Raw genomic sequence first — 20,925 nt, forward strand, 5'->3', positions numbered from 1 at the left:
TTCTCATCTTCCTGTTTCCACCTCCTAAGTGTTAGGATTACAGGCGTGTGTTCTGAGGATGGAGTTCTGCGGATGGAATCCAGGGCTCTGTGGAGGGGAGGGCTATGCAAACTGCGCTCAGATTCAGCCTACTACAGCTCCTGCCCCCCCCTCCCTCCCCCTGACTTGACTCCTCCCCCCCTCTGACCTGACCCTGACCCCAACCATTACCCCTCCCTCTGACCTGACCCTGACCCCAACCCTTCCCCCTCTGACCTGACCCTGACCCCAACCCTTACCCCTCCCTCTGACCTGACCCTGACCCCAACCCTTACCCCTCCCTCTGACCTGACCCTGACCCCAACCCTGACCCCAACCCTGACCCCAACCCTGATCCCAACCCTGCCCACAAGAGTTTTGATTTTTGAAAAATCACAATGTTTTCCTTTTGATGCAAACCAATAAAAGCACTGAAAGCACTTTAAAAATCGAAGATAAAATTGTGTGTGCCTGTGTAACACGTGACGGCCTTACTGGCTATGGCTGCCAGAGGACTAGGACAGATGTGTATAATTGATTTCCATTACTGCTTTCCTGGTAATGGCCTCGAAAGATGCTAAATATGATGTGCTGCTTAGGCGAGCCTGACATCATTTATTTCTATTCTAAGAACGTAAGAATGAAATCTTCCTGAAACAAGTCAATAGAAAGGCTTTCGAAACTGCTCGGACAGGAGATCGGTTTTACCCCCAAGATGTAACATCAAGAAAGAAAATTATTTTAAAATTCCATTACTTTATTCCAGCCGACGAAGGTAAAGTGAAGCTCAATGATGATTTAGCCTAATATTAAAAAAAAAAACATTATGAAGACATCTAACCCCATTTGCCACTCTGAATTAGTGCCATAGAATAGCTATTCAGAAGAGAGAGAGAGAGAGAGAGAGAGAGAGAGAGAGAGAGAGAGAGAGAGAGAGAGAGAGAGATATGGATGGGGACCTTGTGTGCCAAGAACTGCAGACTTAATCAATGGAGATGGATCAACCCTGGCTTTCTCAGCACCCTGGCCAGAAAAATAACAGAATAACAGAATAACAGACGAGAATAATGGAAACTAGGTGAAGAAAAATCTTTGCCTTAGTTTTTTTTTTTCAAAATCTACCTTTTAATAAGGATTCTTAAGTGCTTTAACCTCCCTTCCAGAGGTAGCAGAAAGGAAAGGTTAACAGGGCAACGGAGGTTGTGGACCTGTTTAGAACTAGGTCTTTGGCGCAAACCCGATCTACGTTGACAGGGGATCGGCTGTTCAGTTCACAGGAATCCTCGGCCACAGCTCGATCCACTCACAAACACCACTCGCAAACCAGCAACGGCAGGTCGATCCAGAAGAGTCCGTGAGTCTCTGTCAATGGGCCCAGATCTGCAGAGCACCACCAGAAGGCTTTTGGTCTGTTTCTCTCTGTGGAGTCACAGCAAATGATGACCAGCACAGCGCCATCCACTGCCTATTGGATGCCTTTCCAAACGTCACGGCGCTCTCAGGCATCTACTCTAGCGAAGCATCACGCACTCTTTTTCCAGGCTGCCTCCAGAAAAACACCACGTGTCTGTTCTCAGCAAAACCTCCTCCCACGTGTCTGCTTCAGAAAAAAAAAAATCCTCTCATGAGACAGTTTCCAGAAAAACATCACATGACACAACAGAGTCTCCAAAGAAACCGGAAATTTCCACCTCACCCAAGCTTGACCTTTCACTCTGCAAAATGGCTGAAACTTACGGGCATTGCATCACAAAATGCTCCAAGAACCTACAACACCCACCCATTTAACTCAGCGTTAATTCCTTTCCAAACTGGGGCTTATGGTGAGAGGCTGGGGACATGGCTCTGTCGCCAACTCTTTGCTAAATAGTGGAGTGTCCTCGTCCATCTAAATGGGCCTCTTCTCTGTTTTTGATTAGGCCCTCCCCTCCGTTACAGAGAGCCTATCACACATGTGGGAATTAGTACAGTAGGAATTTGTCTTCCTGTAGCACACAAAGCATGTTAGCCTGACATGCAGAGGCATTTTAGAAAAATCTGCTAACCCAGGTCCATAGGCCTATATATTTGAACACTTAGTCATCAGGGAGTGGAGCCGCTTGAGAAGGATTCAGAGGTGCGACCTTGTTGGTGGAAGTGTATCATTCAAGGAGGGCTTAGAGGTTTCAAAAGCCTGTGTCCACCCCAGTCTCTTTCTCAGTGCTGCCTGCGGATCCGGATGCAGAACTCCCAGCTGCTTCTCCAACACCATGTCTGCCCGTACAACACTATGCTCCCTGCCATGATGATAATGGACTAAACCTCTGAAACTTTAAGGCCACTCCAATTAAACTTTTGTTTATTTGTTTTGTTTTGTTTTCATTGTTGTTGTTTTAAGTAAAGAATGGCTAAATCGCCTCTTTATTGCCTTTTTTATTGCTGTTCTTAGTGTTGTGTTTTATAAAAAAGATAAAGAAATCAGGGATATGTTTAGAGGAGGCAAGGCATGGGTGGGGGAAGGGGGTGCCTCTAGGGACCCATGCTGAGGCGTTCCCCCACCCCCCAGGTACAGCCACATAGAAGAGTTTATTTAAGGCATAGGGAGGGGAGTTTAGGGGGTAGTGGAGACAGAGAGAGAGAGGCAGAGACAGAGATAGAGAGAGGGAGACAGAGAGAGAGACACACACACACAGAGAGAGAGAGGGAGACAGAGAGAGAGACAGAGACAGAGAGAGAGACAGAGACAGAGACAGAGACAGAGAGACAGAGAGAGAGGGAGAGAGAGAGGAGAGGCCAGACATGAACATGTGCAGATAGAGGGGGTGGGAAATGGGGAGAGAGAGGGAAGAGAGTAAGAAGAGCAAGAGTAAGAGAGAGAGGAGGGGGCAAGCAGCCCCTTTTATAGTGAGTCAGGCTTACCTGGTTGTTGCTAGGTAACTGTGGGGCGGAGCCTAGGCGAAATGCCAACACTTAGTATTTATGCTTTCTCAGGATAGTTGCTCACATAGTTCTCTAAGCATTTCAATTCCCTAAGTTCACAGTGACTTTAAGGCAATGATCCGTGCCTCAGACTCATAAAGAGTTACAGAAGCAATGGTTTGCATGTCTTTCCATTAAGGCTAGCGCCCGGCTAAACATTCATTATCTGTTACTAGGTCCATTAGTTCATTCTAAATTTAAAGCAATACTCTTTATGTCATGAGTTAGCTCGGTTTTGTCCAGAGACAAATCATCTGCCCTGTGCCTCATTGTTTCCAATTCTTGTGTAGAGAGACGAGTCCATCGTTTATTTTCTGTTCCCCGCACCTACAATAAACTGTCCATTCCCGGTTTATGACCTTTAGTTACCAGATAGTGGCCTCGTTCTTAACCTAAAAGGAGTGCTTTCCTTGATCATAAATTAGTTCTAAGCCCGCTTTCTTTTCCAAATGCAATTAGCCCGTGACGTGGGAAGGTTTAGAGAGCTCTATTTGCAGCTTTTATTCTACAGGGGACTTGAGATTACTTGTATCCGTTTAGGAATTCTATAAAATCATTATCAGGAATTCAATACCATCAATTCATCTACACAGAATTCAATGACTCCTCTTAAGCTGGGAAACAATGGCTTACATGGAACCAGGGGAAGGAACTATCACGCGGGCTAACTCAGCACTCAGCCCTCTGAGGTGATATAATTTTACCCCTGTCATTCAGATGAAGAAATTAAGGCCCTGAGAGTTACAATGACTTTTTGCCCTCTCAGCTGCTAAGTTATGCTGTCTCTTTTCATCAAAACATGAAAAAAATTATATGAATAGAAAAATGAAGTAAAATTTAATCTAGTTCACTGTGAGTTTCTCATAGTAAGGTTTTGGCAGGGTGGTTTTTATTACATATCGGTTACCAGCAATGTGCACAGCGATGCATGAAACTTTTTTAATAAAAACAGATCTCACGGTGCCAATGGACATTATAAATATAGCACTCGCCTGAAAAACAATATCAGGGGGTGAGCTGGGAGCAAGCTGGGGAGCAGAGATGAAGAAGGGGAAACTAGGCACGTTGGTATCTTCGTTAGTGATGGGCCAGCCCTGAAGGCTACTGTGGAAGGCTTCAGTCCGTCTGCTGGCCAAGAGCTCTGCTCTGTAAGATGATAATTTTAACAAAAGATGATAAGTACTTGCTGTTTGCACGTGACTATAAAAAAACACGAGACACGAGACAAAAGAACCTTCAGAAGGCCCTCACGCTAGTTAAAACAAACAAAAACATGGACTGTGCTTAACTCTGGATTGATGATTCCAAAACACCAGGCCCGCAGCAAAGGCAAGATCCATGGTGCCGCCACGTGCACGTGAAAGGAAGAATAGCACCCTCCCGGGTCCCAGACCCCCGGGTCCCAGACCCTCGGGTCCCAGACCCCCGGGTCCCAGACCCCCGGGTCCCAGACCCCCGGGTCCCAGGCCCCAGCGCTCTGCTCCCTGCATCTCCACCCCACAGACCACAGAAGCTATCACAATGCACTTGCTCCCGCACTGACGCAGCATTAGCCTGGGTAAGTTCACCAAGAGAGAACCATCCGTTATTTCATCAGTGTCCCCAGAGGAGTTTATCAGGAGTTTTCGCGTATGGAAATGCACGCTATTTTATTATGCTTTTAAACTTAATCCTTTCATTACTAGGGGTATTTTTATTTTAGGGAGACCTGTACTATATCTGGTAAGAACACTAATATTGGGGCAGTTGGCTCGAACAGGAATTCAAAAGACTCCTTCAAAATGCCTTTGTACCTGGGTGGGTCCATGCTGAGGTACTCCCTGAACAATCACACCTTGGGGCAGGCCTAGTATAAAGGAAGTTTATTGGGGGAGGGGGACCTGGAAAATGGGTAGAGGCAGAGAAAGGCGGGCATAGAGGACAGAAAAAGGGAGGAGAGAGGAGAAGAGAGGAAGAGGCGGACCAGGGACCAGGAGCACAGAGAGAAAGAAGATGGAGGGAGAGAGAGCTGGCATAGCCGAGCAGTCCTTCTTCAGGGCCTTGCTCCCACCTGGCTGCAGGTTGATGATGTAAGCTGTTGCTAGGCAGCAGTTGGGCCGAGCATCGATGGTCTCTTTCGGAAGCTAACAGTTAGACCGTGGTAACCCAATGCCATTTGAAGACCCCACAATGTTCAGAAACCTGTGAGAACTTTACTAAATATTTCACCTTTAAGGCTCCTCTGATTTGAGCTGCTCCCGATTTCTTTCCTTTGTATCACATGCCTTTGGGAGCCGAGGTCAAGCCTAGAATAGTTTCTATGAAAATAAAGCATTGCAAACACGCAGTAAATTCACCGATTCTTTAGACAGATCTCGGGGGAACAATCTCAAAACACGCTGTGCAATGCAGTGTCGGGCTGGAGCCAGGCAGGGGCCGGAGGCTAGAACAGGGCGGGGAGGGCGCGAGACAAGGGGTGAGAAAATGCGAAGTTGACATTAGAAATTCTTGGTCTTTTTCCTAATGTGACATAAAAATATCTTCGCTGAATAACAAGCATGATATATAGAGCTAATAATTTAATTGGCTCAAACGCTATTTTTTGGTTTTGGACAGGAAAACTAAAAAGCATTCCCTAAGAGACAAAGAATATTAGTAACACTGACAACTTTTGAGTTAGTGGCAAAATGTGGAGAGAAAGAATGTATTTTTTAAAGAAGGCCGTTTGTATTCTAATCAGAGAGAGGGAAACAAAAGGTGTGAATTTGGGTGGGTGGGGTAGTGAAGAGGATCTGAGAGGAGCTGGGGGGAGGGGAAACTCTGATCAGAATATATTGTATTAAAAAATCTACTACTCAGCTCATAAGTTAAGAGCCCTTGATGATCCGGCCGAGGACCTGAGTTCACTTCTCAGTATCCCTAACAGGCAACTCACAACTGCCTGCACCTCTACTTCAGGGAATCTGATGTCCTCTCCTGGTAAAAATGGGGCATGCACTCATATACACACAGAAAAAGAAAACAAAATCTTTAAAAGTAATCCTCTTGTTTCCTATGGTCAGCAAGAAATCCAGCCAGGTTTTGTAATGGATTATCTTGCCAATAGTCTTAGTCAAGACTTGGAATATTTTCCAGGAATTAAGTTCTGTCAAATTAAGCATTTATTGTTTTTTTCCTCCAAATGATAAATTATCTTTAAAAAATACCTTTCCAGACAAGTAGATCAGAACCTCTAGTCTTTTATATATAATATTAATGATCACAGATGTAAAATGAATATTAGAAGAAACAGACTCCCATGTGGCAGAGGATATGGCCTGGCCTTGTCCCCAGATCTGCTTCATTACAAATCTTTCCAGCAGTTGGGGAGGTGGCTTGTCATATGGACGGTGCCCTCACAGTACCCTCCTGGCGAGATCAGGGAGCCATTTCTTGTCCGTAGAGTCTCAAGAGATAAACGAGAAAGCACACACCAAAAGACAGAGTCCAGGGGCGGTGCACACATGTACAAATGTATCTGCAGCCTTTAACCTCTACTCCCACAAAGCCACCAGTGGTCAATCGCAAGTGCTCTCTCTCCTGATGACTTCCTCTAACCTTTGTCACCTCCCAAAGGTCCTGAGTCTGAACACCACAGCTGAGTTAAGTTTCTCCCCACACGATGGGGACTGAGGTACTGCTGTGTGGTTTGGAGGGAAACCCATGTTCTAACCACAGCAACAGAGGAGACATCACAAGGGTGGGGGCACCGAGAACAATTAGAAACCTGGTTTCAGAGCTCTAAAATGAAAGTGTTAGCGGTACTTTAAAGTGGAATTATCAAGTAAGTGTTGTACACAAGTGTTTATTAGAATCAAGGTATAGGCCAAGAGCTTGTATTTGGAAACACTGAGAGTATACACACGGTGGATAAAGCCAGAGAATGGATAAGGTCACAAAGTAAGTTCCTTCATACTCACCATCACAATTACTACTAGAGAAGGAACCAACAAAGGTAACAAGGGACACAGACAAAGCCTAGATGAGAACTGTGCACATGACTTATTGCCCCTCAGTTGGTCAGTTGATATTTGAGAGAAAAGTTTTTTTTTTTAATTAGACAAAAAAGGGTGAAATGTTGTGGTTTGCCCTGGAGTTATCTGTATTTTGATGCTAATTCCACTGCCCCAAGGACAGCTGCCTAGTCTTGTACTCAAGACTCAGGTGACTTCACCAGAACCTTCTCCCTATTTAATTTGTAAAATACAGGTGAGGGGCAGGTACAGGAGAGAAGGAGGCCTGTCATTGGATGAGAAGGAAGGATGGGCGGGAGAAAAGTTTGAAGGAAGAGGAGACTGGAATGGAAAGAGGGAGAGATAGGAGGAACAGAGAGGGTAGCCGCAGTGGAGAGAAAATGGAAGCTGACGTTAAGATTCCACTCTGTGTATTTACAGGTTGTTATTAATGTTCTTAAGGGATGGATGGTACTGGGCTTTGTATGTTTAGGTGGGCAATTATATCTTATCAATTGGATCAGAGGTTATTGTGTTGTGTGTTCTTTATGTGAGGGTTTGAGTGTAGGAAAGCATGCAGCAGTTGGAGACACTGGGCCGCCGCGGAGTTGGGATGTGTGTTTCTGGCATGGAAACCTGCCTTGGGAACTAGATAGGTAGAGAGATTGCTGCCAGGCTCAGAGAGAGGCCTTCGGCAGTGTGTTATAGGATGGAGCAGAGAGGGTGAGAGGCTTTGCTGACTGAGACTTAAGATGTCTGCTAGATATCTTGGGGCAGTGTGGTGCCAGATCTAGTGGGGAGAAAAGATACCTTTTTATTTTTTTTATATTCTACAACAACAGAAGGAACCAACAAAGGTAACAAGGGGCATGGACAATGAGTCTAGAAGAGAACTGCTCGGCATAACTTGTTGTCCCACGGTTGGTCAGTTTGAGGCTAAACTGAGTATTAATTTTTTCCCCTCAAAACAAGATTTCTCTGTTTAGCCCTGGTTGTTTATGAACTTGTTCTGTAGACCAGGCTGGCCTCAAACTCAGGAATCCACCTGCCTCTGCCTCCTGAGTGCTAGGATTAGAGGCACATGCTAATACCATCTGAACGATGCTACTCTTCTTTATGATTCGTATATTGATAATGTGAACCAGAAATTGGTGTGGAGCTCCATTCGATTTTACCACCTCATCTTCTTCTAAGGATCTGTAAATTCTTCATCCAAAAGACAGTGTGAAACACAGCCTGCAAGTAAAAAGTATCTGGTATATATTAGTGTGTAGGGATGAAGCAATGACAGAGTATTTGAATTTAGAGGAGTCTCAGGACAGCCAGGAGAGTGACTAGGTCGGTAGTAACATGAAACTAAGGTTCACTGCAGCCACAAAGAACAGAAAAACTGGAGGATTACTGAAGTCACAGTTATGAGGCAAAGCTAACCACGACGATATGAGCTACAAAAAAGTAAAACCCACACACATCTGTCTCAAACAATAAGATATTCAAGTTAATAATATTATATTTCCCATTAAGATATAAGTCGGGACTTAGCAGGTGCTTTCCCGTGATAGAGCTCAGTTTGTAAGTTAGAAACACCAGGAGATTAACAGCGATAACTCACTCTCAATTTTACAGATGTCGGCACGCAGTATCTTTCTTTCTTCATTAAGAAAACCCCATCATGGCTTCTCTTTGGCACATCCAAATGCCAGCATCTCAGTGCTTGCACTTTGGGTACCATTCTAAGTAAAATAAGAGTCATTTGAAAAAAGCCCACAGCATGTAGTGGTCATACCAAGGGTGTCTGCCAGTGTTTAGCACCGTTTGTGTGCCAGGGTTGCTGAGGATGCCTATGAGGTTGTCAGGCAATGGCTTGTTCATCCTCAAAATAGCATGTTTAGAAGTCAGAATTCCAGGAGCACAAAGGAAGTGAGCCTGTCATTCACAGGAACAGAAACAGTTCAGTCCGTATGTCTTAAACTTCTGCATCACACAGACATTTAAATACCTACCTGAGGTCTCTAGTCCCTTGGATCCTAAGTGCTTAAACCTGGGCCATGACTCTGTGCAGTTGCAGATAGGCTTATGGAAATTTGGACAAAAGTGAAAGGTTTCTGAGCACACAGTAACATTAATAAAGTGGATGGAAATCAAATGCAAAATGAATCTAAGGTGTTGCCGGTAGCAATTGTCCGGGTTGTATCCAACAATTTTTACCCCTGTCTTGGTTCCAAATAAACTCTGTGTGTGTGTGTGTGTGTGTGTGTGTCTGTGTGTGTGTCTGTGTCTGTGTGTGTGTGTGTTCACACACATGCACACATGCACCTGCATGCGCTGGAATCCTACATATGCCAACACATGAACTGTAGGCTCTTTATTGTGTGGGCCGAGTTTTGAGCAGTATAATTAGTTTATTATGGAAAATGACAATACCGTCTCACAGTCATTTCCTCAGCACCCAAGTGCCAAATTAGCATGCTTTTGATATTATTGTCTTAAAATGTCTGATTTTAAAAATCGGTATTTGGATTGCTGACTTGGGTGATGTTTAAAAAGAAATCAATAAATTTTGGCTTGAGATTAGTTCAGAGCTCCGAAGTTTCTGAGATGACTGTCCACACACTTCTGCCATTTTGTATTATGTACTTGTGCACAGCAGAATTCTCGGTATTGATTATAAATCAAAACTGTCAACCCAGAAAAAACATTATAGATGGTCTATGTCCTCTAGTGTCAACTATTCAGCCAAGATTGAATTAATCTTGATTAATCAAGATGTAAAATAAATATAAACATGCCCATCTTGTTAGTGTGTGGATTTGCTTTCAATTTTAACAGTGAAAATATATTTACCACAGAATAGTTTTAAAAAACATTTCTTTATGATATATTATCAGTAAGTTAACAATTTGATTTGCAAATCTGTTTTATATACCTATACAGCTAGAGTTGTGTGAAAGCTTCTTGCACACGCATATTTGGTAAGTTCTGTCTTATATAAACACAGCATCTCAGAAAGCCCTCCCAGCTCCTCTCTGGTTAGATGGTCTTCATGTGCTGAGGATAGCATATGCCTTGGGGAGGCAATGGGGACTGCTGAGGTCCTCAGCTGTCCTCTGCTCCCTCTGTCCCTCCTTTGGCTGCTTTCTCTGGAATTTGGGTTCAGCTGTGAGGCAAACTCCTGCACTGGAGCTCACTGTAACTGCCCAGGTCAGATATTTCCTATAACTGGGTTTTGTCTTGGGAAAGTGACAAATGTTCCCTGCCCTGGCTGGCCCAAGTTGACCAATGGGCTCCATCGCTCCTGGGTGTAGCATCACTCCTGGGTGTAGCATCACTCCTGGGGGTAGCATCACTCCTGGGTGTAGCTGTTCTTCCCTTCATAAATACCGTGGCAGAATGTCACTTTCTATGGTTATTTCCGTACCCCGGCTTCCAATCTACTGTCTCAGAATGGGGTGCCTCGGGGACTCCTCCTTGCCATCCCTGCTGGTACCTTGTGGGACCGGGTGTACCCAGGTCAAGACACCCACTCAGTGTCAAACTGTGTTCTTTGGATGTGAGCCCTTTTACCTCAGTGCTGCCTGGGCTCCCACCTCACTGACTCTGCGAGACAGATGAGGCAGCGATGCTGAGTCAGGAAAGCCTCTGAGTGCAGGAACATTATATAAACTCAATCAGAGAGAGTGTGTCATCCCCTTCCCCCCCCCACACACCCGTGAGACAGGAAAGTGCAGTGTGAGTCAAGTTCAAAGGGCAAAGTGGCAAAGGGCAGGCTCGTCAGGGGCCTGGGAGACACACACTCATTTTATTTCATTTCGGGTGCACATTAACGGGGACACAGAGACAAAGGCCACTTCTGAAAAAGAAGTTAAAAAAGGCCACTTCTGAAAAAGAAGTTAAGCTGGTGGTATGAGCGAAATGTAGGACTATAAATAGCTGCCCACTGCTTTTGTCTCAGCATCTTCTAAGCCCTGCTTGACCACGAAAGTGGGAAGGGTTTACCACCAAGTCATACTTAACACTCGGAGAACGTGGACATTTTCAGAGCTCAGAACACTCTGCACCAAGTATACACAAACAGAAACACGAACTTCTATTGTTCGGCAATGAATAATTTAATTCATTATGCATCAGGCTCCCCAGGAGCAAACCTTACAATGGGACTGGATTGCTGACTCAGAAAGTATCCCTTATTTACGATTATTTAGCATTTCCAGTGCTTCAGTGTTCTAATAGCATGGGAAGCAAATGACGTCACCGTGAAATCCACTCTTTCTTCAATAATTAAAACATTTTGAAGCTCTGAAGGTACACATCAGAGCAAGTTCTTCTCAAGCGCTCGGTTCTTTTGAAAGCTGGTTTAAAGAGAAGTAGCAAAACCATGCTTACCAAGAACCGGGGAAATAGCTACAGATAGAAAGTGGCCACCTTCAAACTATCCACAAGGTCTCAGGACATCAAGTTTTTAGGACTGGTAAACTGTTGCAGTTTTAATTGCCTTTAAAGCATGCACCCAGCTTCCTGAGTGAGAAGAACGTGTGAGCACTAGAGATACGTACGTTGCGTCTTGAGCTGCGCCATGTCCTGGCCGTTTCTGCGTCTCCTCTCCCTGCTTTCCACCTGTCAGCAAGTGGACAACCTCTTCCTTGGGCTGCCATGATGTTCTGCCTACGCGCCCAGTGCCGGATGACCCTCTGAAACTCTTGAGACATGTTGAAGCTTTTCTTCCAGGAGTTGTTCCCGCTGGGCTTTTTGTCACGGTGACCTGAAAGCTCACTGTCCCTTCTTCATACCCCGCAGGTTTCTTTTGATTTTAGTGTTAAAACTCTTCACCATATTTCCCCCAAGTTCAAAGTGCAAACTGTTGTCAAGGTTCAAGGTCTCTATGTGTAGATTTTAATTATTCTCATTCTGTACTCAATGTATCATGTCTCACACACACACACACACACACACACACACATACACACACAGAGACATACACACATACACACATACAAACACATACACACACATACAAACACATACACACACATACACACACATACACTCATACATACACATACACACATACACACATACACACACACACAATGTTTTTACAACTCTGAATGAAAAGCTGGGGACGTCATGGAAGACAATTGTTTTGGGGTGCAGGAAACAGGGGAATATTAAAGTAAGGACTGTGCTCATCAAGGTTGTTGATACAGGAAGAATTTAGCTGTGTGGGATGGGGAATGTGATCTGGGCAGGAAGGATCCACTCAGCAGAACAAGGAAGCATCAGGTCCCTGTGTCCATGGAAACAAATCTACCTAATTTGAGCTTAGCATGTGGGGGAGGGAGCAGGGGCTGTTAGAATCAGGATCTTATCAATGATTAGAATAAGGGATTCAGGAAGCCATGGACTATAATTTGGAGGCAAAGAGCTGTATTACATTTCAACTCTGCAGCCGGGCATGGTGGCACACTCCTTTAATCCCGGCACTTGTGAGACAGAGGCAGGTTATCCTTGTGAGTTCGAGGCCAGCCTGGTCTATATAGTGAATTCCAGGACAGCCAGAGCTACATTGTGAAGCTCTGTCTTGATAAAAGAAAAATAAATAAATAAATAAATAAATAAATAAATAAATAAATAAATTAAGGTAAGTTAAATTAAAAAGAAGAGTCAACTGCACGCATCAGTTCGCTCCCACACAAGAGCTCAGTGAAATGGAGGTGACTGTGTCCTTACCCTCATCGTTTTTCTTGGTTTGGTTTGAGTTTTTCAGGCAGGGTCTCCTGTAACCAGACTCACTAAGAAACCGAGGATGATCTCGAGCTTTTGCTCTTCCTTCCTCTGCAGCTCAAGGACTGCAATTGCAGGAGAAATAAGGTCAAGGTTCAGTTAATCACTTGTGGACATTGATATCTGAGCAAGAGAGGCAAGCGAGTGGGGGCAGCTCCATACTTCTGCTCCTCCTGCTGCACTACATCAGCAGACATCCAGTCAAACCACAAGGAGAAGGGTCAGTGGTGTAGTTACCAGATGGATGGGTGTGAAGGCATTGAGAATGAACTGTAAAGGGAGCTATCACCTGCTAGAACTCTGGCCTGAGCACTGGGTGGCTTCACTGCCCATTCTCACTGAATGACAATGATCAAGACGCTGGGAGGACTGACCGGAAGCCACCAGGGCCGTATTAGGGAACATCATCCTTTGAAAGTGTCTGTTCAGGGTAACAGAAATATACAAACACCTCACCTGTGTGGTGGTAATTCCATCGTTAGGACATAGAACACTTTATTAGTGTGAAATGATTTTCACAAATAACCATGCCAATTTCTGAAAGTTATAAACAAGAATACCGTAGAAGAGGAATACAATTCGAAGTACCCTTAGAAGGAGCACGCAGCATCCTGTGTCTGTGGAGTCTCCCGGAATGAAAGGGTGGAGGATCTCTGCTCAACTATTTGCAACTTAGCATTTGAAAGCAGATAAATTCATATCAAACCTCCTGTGGTTCTAAATAACGGCAACGTCATGATGGGTGTCTTAGGAGAGCGTACACATTTCTAACAACCTTTCCCTGCCTCTGTTGGTTGTAAAACCAGGGACCAGACACAGCTAGAAGGGAAGAATGTCTAGCACCTGGTACCTAGTACCTAGTACCTAGTACTTAGCACCTAGCACCAGTTGTCGGGAATTAAAGACATTTTTCATGTGCTTGATTGGCTTAAGATGCATCTCATGGGCTGGAGAGATGGCTCAGCCATTAAAGGCTGGGCTCACAACCAAAAGCATAGATGGCATCTCATTTGCTGTCGTGAGAGAGCATGGTAACCAAAATGCTCCGGCCTCAACTCCAGTCAGCCAGAGGGAAACTTGTTCCTGTGGCATGACGTAATTGTTTGACCCAACTGCCCCCAGCCAATGCTGATGCGATTTGAGAATTCTACTACGAGAAGTAAGGCAGTGCGACCCACACCTCAGTCCCTGCACTCGGGAGGCAGAGGCAGGTGGATCTCTGCGATTTCAAGGCCAGCCTGGTCTACATAGCAAGGTCCAGGCTATCCAGGGCTACACAGAGAGACCCTGTTTCAAAACAACAATAATCATCCTAGAAACAGTAATCCCAGAAAACAATGGCTCAAGTAAGTTTTAATATCCACTGCACATCAAGCGATGGATCTACAGATATTCATAAGACAGACCTAATGTTTGAAATCCCTAAAGTCGTTTTAGAGTATTTATTATGTACACAGACCTATGACAAGCTGCATGGGGATACAACTGTGGAGACACATTTGAAGGCCCGGGTAGACGGTCAAAAGGTTCAAGGCGGGAGATGGGGCTGAAGGAGAGAACACTTAAACCCATTAAGACTCAATGGCTTTTATAGACTTTCTTAAAATGGGGCCTCAGTGGTTCAGGAATATTCTACTGAGTGGAGAAGAAGGGGATTAAATTTTAACTGAGAGAATCAACCTGAGGCTCAGAAATTCACACAGAAGTTCAGGGCACACAGCTCATGTGTGAGCAACACCGGAAGACACATATACAGAGTGAGCTGGGGTGCAACCGTGGAGTGCCTCGAGCTCTGTGCTATGAAGCTGACAGTTCGTTCTCTAGACAGACCCAGTAGGTCTTGGCTATGGTAACGGTGAGCTCTACACCCATGCAGTGTGGCAGCCACTGGACACATGTGGTTATGGAGTATTTGCGGTGTGGCTCATTCGATGAAGAAATTAAAATTCTGATTGGGTTTAGACTTAGCTGCATTTAACTGTATTTAAATGCGGGCAGACAGTGTGGGGCGTGGTGTAGAAGATGGCACTCAGACTTTTACACAAGGGACTGAAGAGATGACTCGGCACTTAAGAGCTCTCGGCGCTCTCGTCTAGAGGACCAGAATTCAGATCCCACCACCCACATGAGTCAGCCGCAGCTCACAGTCACCCATAGCTCCAACTCCAGGGGACCTGACACGGTCCTCTGGCCTCTGTGGCAGAGCTGACTTACCTGGGAAGAGTTCTCCTGAAGCACCCACTGTTTGCAGAGATGTGCTCCGTTCTTAGTTTCTTTTAATTCCATCCAGTTAGAAGCAGCATGGAAATTAATTAATTATACCTCAGGATGGCAATTAACAGAAGACACGTGGCTGGGAAGATTAGATAAAAACAGGAGCAGATGGTAGATTTCTGGTAATTTTTTTTTAAAAAAAATTCTAGCATGCCAACGTGACTGACTTGTGGCTGCTGAGAACCATCCCATTTTATTCCTTGGATGCTAGGGGCCTGTCTTACTCATCCCTGGTGATTAACGTATGCATTACTAATGCATTGTTCATGAGCCACAAGGTAAAGGTATAAAGATAGACGGTCTCAGCACCCAGAAGGGTATAACTGTTTCTGCTACAGGTGTGTGGTATAGTGCTTCAGGTCTCCAGGCGATTTATCAAATAACGATACAAAGAACTGAAAATGTGTCATTTGCATTCTGTACAACTTTCTTTTAGACTGTAGGGGGCGCATCATACAGGTCGGACAGCACTTGGGTCACCCATCAGGCTGAGCAACCTAGCTGGTCCTACTCACTTTGGCTCCTGCCATTGGTGTCTGGCATCCAGTAGGTCCTTGTGAAATGGCTGTTGACTGAAGGAATTATCCTGTGTTATTTTTTCCTGTGGTTTGTGTAGCTCAGTTGTGTGCTTATAAACGGTTGCATTTCTGGATATTATAAAGCCACTGCTACAGTCTCGAGCATCTTATTATAGTCTAGCTACAGATATAATAGCTACAAAGATAGGCATTTCATTCCTCCACCCATGTGTGTCTATTTGGAGATAGGCAATGTCCAAAGCCCAGAAATATAGAGAATTCTAGAACATGGTCTCTGCATGTGGGGAACCCAGAGCCAGCGAGAGAAAGATCTGGAAACAGCTTATGGCCTACAATATAATGTATTTCAGTACAATGTTGACTCCAAAAGCAGCAATGGAGACCAGGGCGAAATGGCTGTGGGTTTCAGATTTCTCTTGAAATCCAATCCTTCAATGACAAAATCACACGGTGCAGCTTTGAAGGCTAGGATAAAACAAAACAAAACAAAAACAAAAACAAAAACAAAACAGTAGAGTCTTGGACCTGAGTCTCGTGCTCTATAACATTTTGCTTTTAAGTCTCTGTAGGAGTGTGGCACACATGCAGAAAAATGCTTGTCCTCTGGTGCAGCTGGATGTATGTCCACACGATTAGGGCATACCCATGCAAGCCCGCTCTATACCCATGCAAGCTCGCTCCCAAATCTAGGGCCAGAACGTAAGCAGTCATCCCCAAGGCTCTGCTCAAGTCCTGGCCACTTCAGTCTCCTGTGGGCAAACGCTGTTGTGGTTTCTAAGGTGACTAGTTTTCTTGTGACTAGTTTTGTACTTCGTATAAATAGAATTACAGAGTGAGTATTTTTTTGGTCTGACACATGCTCAACGTATTTCTGAGCTTCATCCATTTCGACAAGTACTTGGAGGTCGGTGATTCTCAGTGCTTAGGGGACTGCATTTTGTGAATAACGCACGATGTGTGCTACTGGGGACTGCCACTGTAGTTTCCAGCCTGGATCTGTTTCAGACAATGCTTCTATAAAGGACCTACTATATAATGAGTGGTTGCAGAAATTTACATCCTCCCCAAAGCACAGTAGACTCTCACAGCTCCACAGGCCCGCTAGCTGATAATTGCCGTCTTTTATTTTGTTCCAATGTAAGTGCTCCAGTGGGTATACACTCGTGTCATCTTGTGATATTAGTTTGCATTTTGTCCCACTTTCAGTGGTTGTGATAAAAAAAAATTCCAACAAAAAAGTAACTCAGGGAAGAAAGCCGTTTACTTCAGCTCCCAATTCCAGCTTACAGTTCATCATTCTGGGGAAGTCAAGGCAGGAACTTGAAAGAGTAGTCACCTCACCTAGTCCCCTCACCGCTGTAATTATGAGCAGAAAGCAGTGGATGAAGACACACTCACTCCACTGCTTATGTTTGGCTCAATTCTCACTGTTAGTGGTTTGTGTAGCTCGATTTTGTTCTCATAAACTATTGCATTTCTAGATAGTGTATCAACACAAACCTGCGTAGTAACGGTGTCACCCACAGTGAACTGGATCCCGGCCCCACATTGATTACCTTAATTAATACAATCCTCTCACAGACAGGCACAGAGGCTGACCAATGAGGACAATCATTCCCTGAGACTTTTTTTAAACAGGTGTTTCTTGGTTTTATCAATTTAACAATTAAAACTTGCTATCATATTTTCCTGTAACAAAGTGATCTTTGGTGTCTTACCTGTCTCCCTAAGTGTTTGGACCAGTTTTACATTGGATTGTCTTTTTCTTTGATTTGTAGAAGTCATTTATGTATCTGAGTCCTTTATTGGCTGGCTACATTGACAGCACACCTCCCTCTCACCGGCTGTGTCTTCACTTTCTTCATTGTATCCTTTGTTGACTGCACACCTCCCTCTCAGGGGCTGGGTCTTCACTTTCTTCATTGTATCTTTTGCTGAACAGAAGTTCTTACTCCTGTTTCTCCCGCTATTGTCTTTCTATTTCTAACTATGTCAACCACCTGCTTAAAACTTTTAATCTACATCTCAGTAACAGACCTTTTCTCCTCGGTGTCCTTCTAGAAGCTGCATGCTTTACTGTTTACTTAGACCTTAAGCGCATTTGTCGTACTGTTTAATCTCTCTACACTCATGCAATCTGAGAATCAGATTCATTTTCTTCTTGTCCGCAAAGGGGAAACAGTGCCTGTTTAAGTTATGTGCCAATAAAGGAGACAATGTGCTCAGTGCTATGCTCACCAACACCTCAATGGGGAAAATGCTACACTGAGTTGTGGCCCATACAAACATAACTTCCTTCCAAAGCCAATTAAAAACACAATTTGGGAATTAATTGTCCTATAATGCAGAGTATAATAGATACTGTAATCAAGTCATAAACTGTGCGTTCATCACAAGAAAGCAGTGAAGAGCAGACAGTGGAAGGGGAGGGAAGACAAAAACGGTCTAATGCCAGAAGACAGCACTGGAAAAGGGAAGAAGGCACAGGTGCCATTGCCTTAATGTGCAGTCTTTATCCATTTTGCTTCACATGAATGATGACAATAGAATTCCTTATTAGAGAATGCGCAATAAAACTAGATCTCTCATCTACTCCAAACATGACTTATGGCGCTATAAATAGACCAGACCCTTCTGGAAACTTAAGTAAGAACCACAAAATGATTTTTCCATTTCATCTAGCCATCCCACTTTGGGAAGTTTATACTAAGGAATAATTTAAAATGTGAAAAATTATGCATGGAGTTTGTACCAGAATTGCTTAGCGTAGCAGAAGAGTAGAAGCAACCAAAATGTGCATCCTTGGGAGACGACGGGGACGTTGCTCCAAGCCTCTCAAGTGACTGGAAAGCCATTTAAATGATGCGACAGCGTGAACATCATGGCCACCATGACAGCTGTGAAGAGCTGCCTGTCAGGGGGCAGAAACCGGAAGGCTCAGCAGGTAAAGCACAAATCAGTTTCTGAGGCTGGCGAAAAGCGGAAGCAAAGTTTGTTGGGGGTTTCTGCCCCGTGCTTTTTACGAAGGTTTGTGTGATGCTTACTCTCGGCCCCTACTGTGAAGTCCTTCACCTGTGCACCCCACCACTGGAGCACAGCACTTATCTAAAGCTATGTGACACACTTCTCTCTCTTTCTACCAGACATTGAACTCCTTGGGTCTTGCCCTTTGTAATTCCATCTCCAAATATGGGCTGGAAGCATAGACAGTTATCCATGAGCGTTAGATCAAGGAGTGCGCTGGGCCTTGACGGTCTGTTAATGAAGCCATCAGGTAAGCTCCCCAGAACCATACCTTTTTTTTTTTTATTTTTTGATACCAGATTAGAATGAATCAACTTGGAATTTTTCTCAAATCGTTCAGACACCTTGAGAAGTTTCAGTCTTTTAAATCCTAACCTGAGAATTCCTGGTGATCTTTGAAATCTAGAATGTAAGTGTGCAGCCTGTGTAGGGAAGAAAGGGAATATAGCGAAATTTCTCTATGGCTGAAGATTTGTGTCACACACACTATTATATCATCCTGCATTCATCTTAGATTTAAGAGACTAATACATGCATCTCAATGACCACAGAAGCAAAAAAGACACCCTAAAAACAGACTGCTTATCAACCAGAGGCTTACTTATCAAAACGGTGTATGCAAAAATGTAGAAGCAGGTCTTACATGTTTAGTACTTTTTCTAGGGGAGAAAAAGCATCCAAACTTCTCATAGACTTAAATGGTCCAGTAGGTTGTAAATTAATGAAGGAAATAGAATTATTAGAAGAGATATTTTCTGCACTACACATGAGAAATTCAGCACTCAGACATTTAATGATTGGAAATGGTATCCTTTCTATACAACCTCTGGAACCACAGATCTTTCAAGCAGAAAACAGAGCTCACCAGTTGGAAAACCCACAGTGTAAGTTTGCTGCTCTAGTGCTCATGATTTAAATGACACATTGCTCCCAATGAAAATTAATATCTGCTGGAAAACAGAAGTGAGAGATGGAAAGTCCCTTAGAAACCAGTCATAGTGGGGATGGGATGGGGAGAGTGCTTAGGGGGAAATGCTTGCCCTGTAAGCACGAGGCTTTGAGTTCAATCCCCAGTGCCTGCAGAGTGTGGTGTGGGTGGGAAAGCTGACCATGAAGGGTGGCCTGTGCCTGCAATTCTGGGGCTGGAAAGGCAGAGACAGGAGGATCCTAGAGCTGTCTGCCCTACCTGTCTGACCAGATGGTGAGCTCTGGGTTTGGTAAGCAGTGCTGTCTCAGAAAATAAGGTGAGTAGTGAGTAAGGAAGAGACCCAAAGTCAACTTCTAGCCTCCACACAATTGTGTTTGCACACTCAAGTACACACACACACACACACACACACACACACACACACACACACACGGAGGGGCTGAGGGGAAGCAGTGACAGAGACAAAAGGAAATTGTTGCAGTCCTTGGTCAGCTTGCAAGGGATTGTGTTGCTGGTGTGTAAGGGAAGAGTTGTATGGCAGCAGCCTGTAACTAAACCAGTGCTTACCATTGGGTAACCTTAGGATTAGGCCTGCTGATTTTTGGTGAGTTGATTAACATGATAAAAATAATGTATACCTTACTGGTTGTTTTAAAAATTTATATGACATATAGACACATATGTAACACTGTATACTTTCTGAGGTTCTTAGCACCTGTGGGCACATAACAAATGATACATTGTTGCACATTGTGGTCAACCTTGTCATTACACAAGTACCATCAACTAGACTAGTCCCTGCCATTGTCTCCATGTAGCTCCCATGAGGGAGGGGCGACTACCGAATGAGAAAGGTTTCCTTTCTATTCCACTGTTACCAATAGAGATTCCTATTCTTTTACAAATGATCATACCCTCCATTGCCCTCTGTTATCCCCCTCTTGCTCTCTCCCTCCCCTCTTCTCCCTCCCCTCTTCTCCCTCCTCCTCTAGCATTGTTCTAGTTGTTTTCTGCATTACTGCTAAACGCTTCCATGCTACCCTGACCATAGTTGGATGATGGCTGACAGACATGCTGGCCAGGGGTCACTGAGGGGCTGAGTGTAGGCGTGTGGTTCTAGCCCTTTCATGGGTTGAAACACTTTTTCACATGGGTTGTCTAAGACCACCAGAAAACACAGATCTTCACATTACAATGTATAACGATAGCAAAATTACAGTTATGAAATACAAACAAAAGTAATTTTGTGGTTAGGGGTCACCACAACGTGTGGAACTGTATTAAAGGGTGGCAGCATCAGGAAGGTTGACCCATTGGTCTAGAGTCTGGTAGAGTCCTCAAGCCTTCTCTGTGTGGATGGGCAAGTGGTGCTCCATCTTGGCTACTGAAAGAACAAGCTCAGCAGGCTTAGTCCTTTGCTGAGGCCAGGTCT

The sequence above is a fragment of the Rattus rattus genome, chromosome 3, assembly GCF_011064425.1.
Source record: "Rattus rattus isolate New Zealand chromosome 3, Rrattus_CSIRO_v1, whole genome shotgun sequence".
NCBI classification, from domain to species: domain Eukaryota; kingdom Metazoa; phylum Chordata; class Mammalia; order Rodentia; family Muridae; genus Rattus; species Rattus rattus.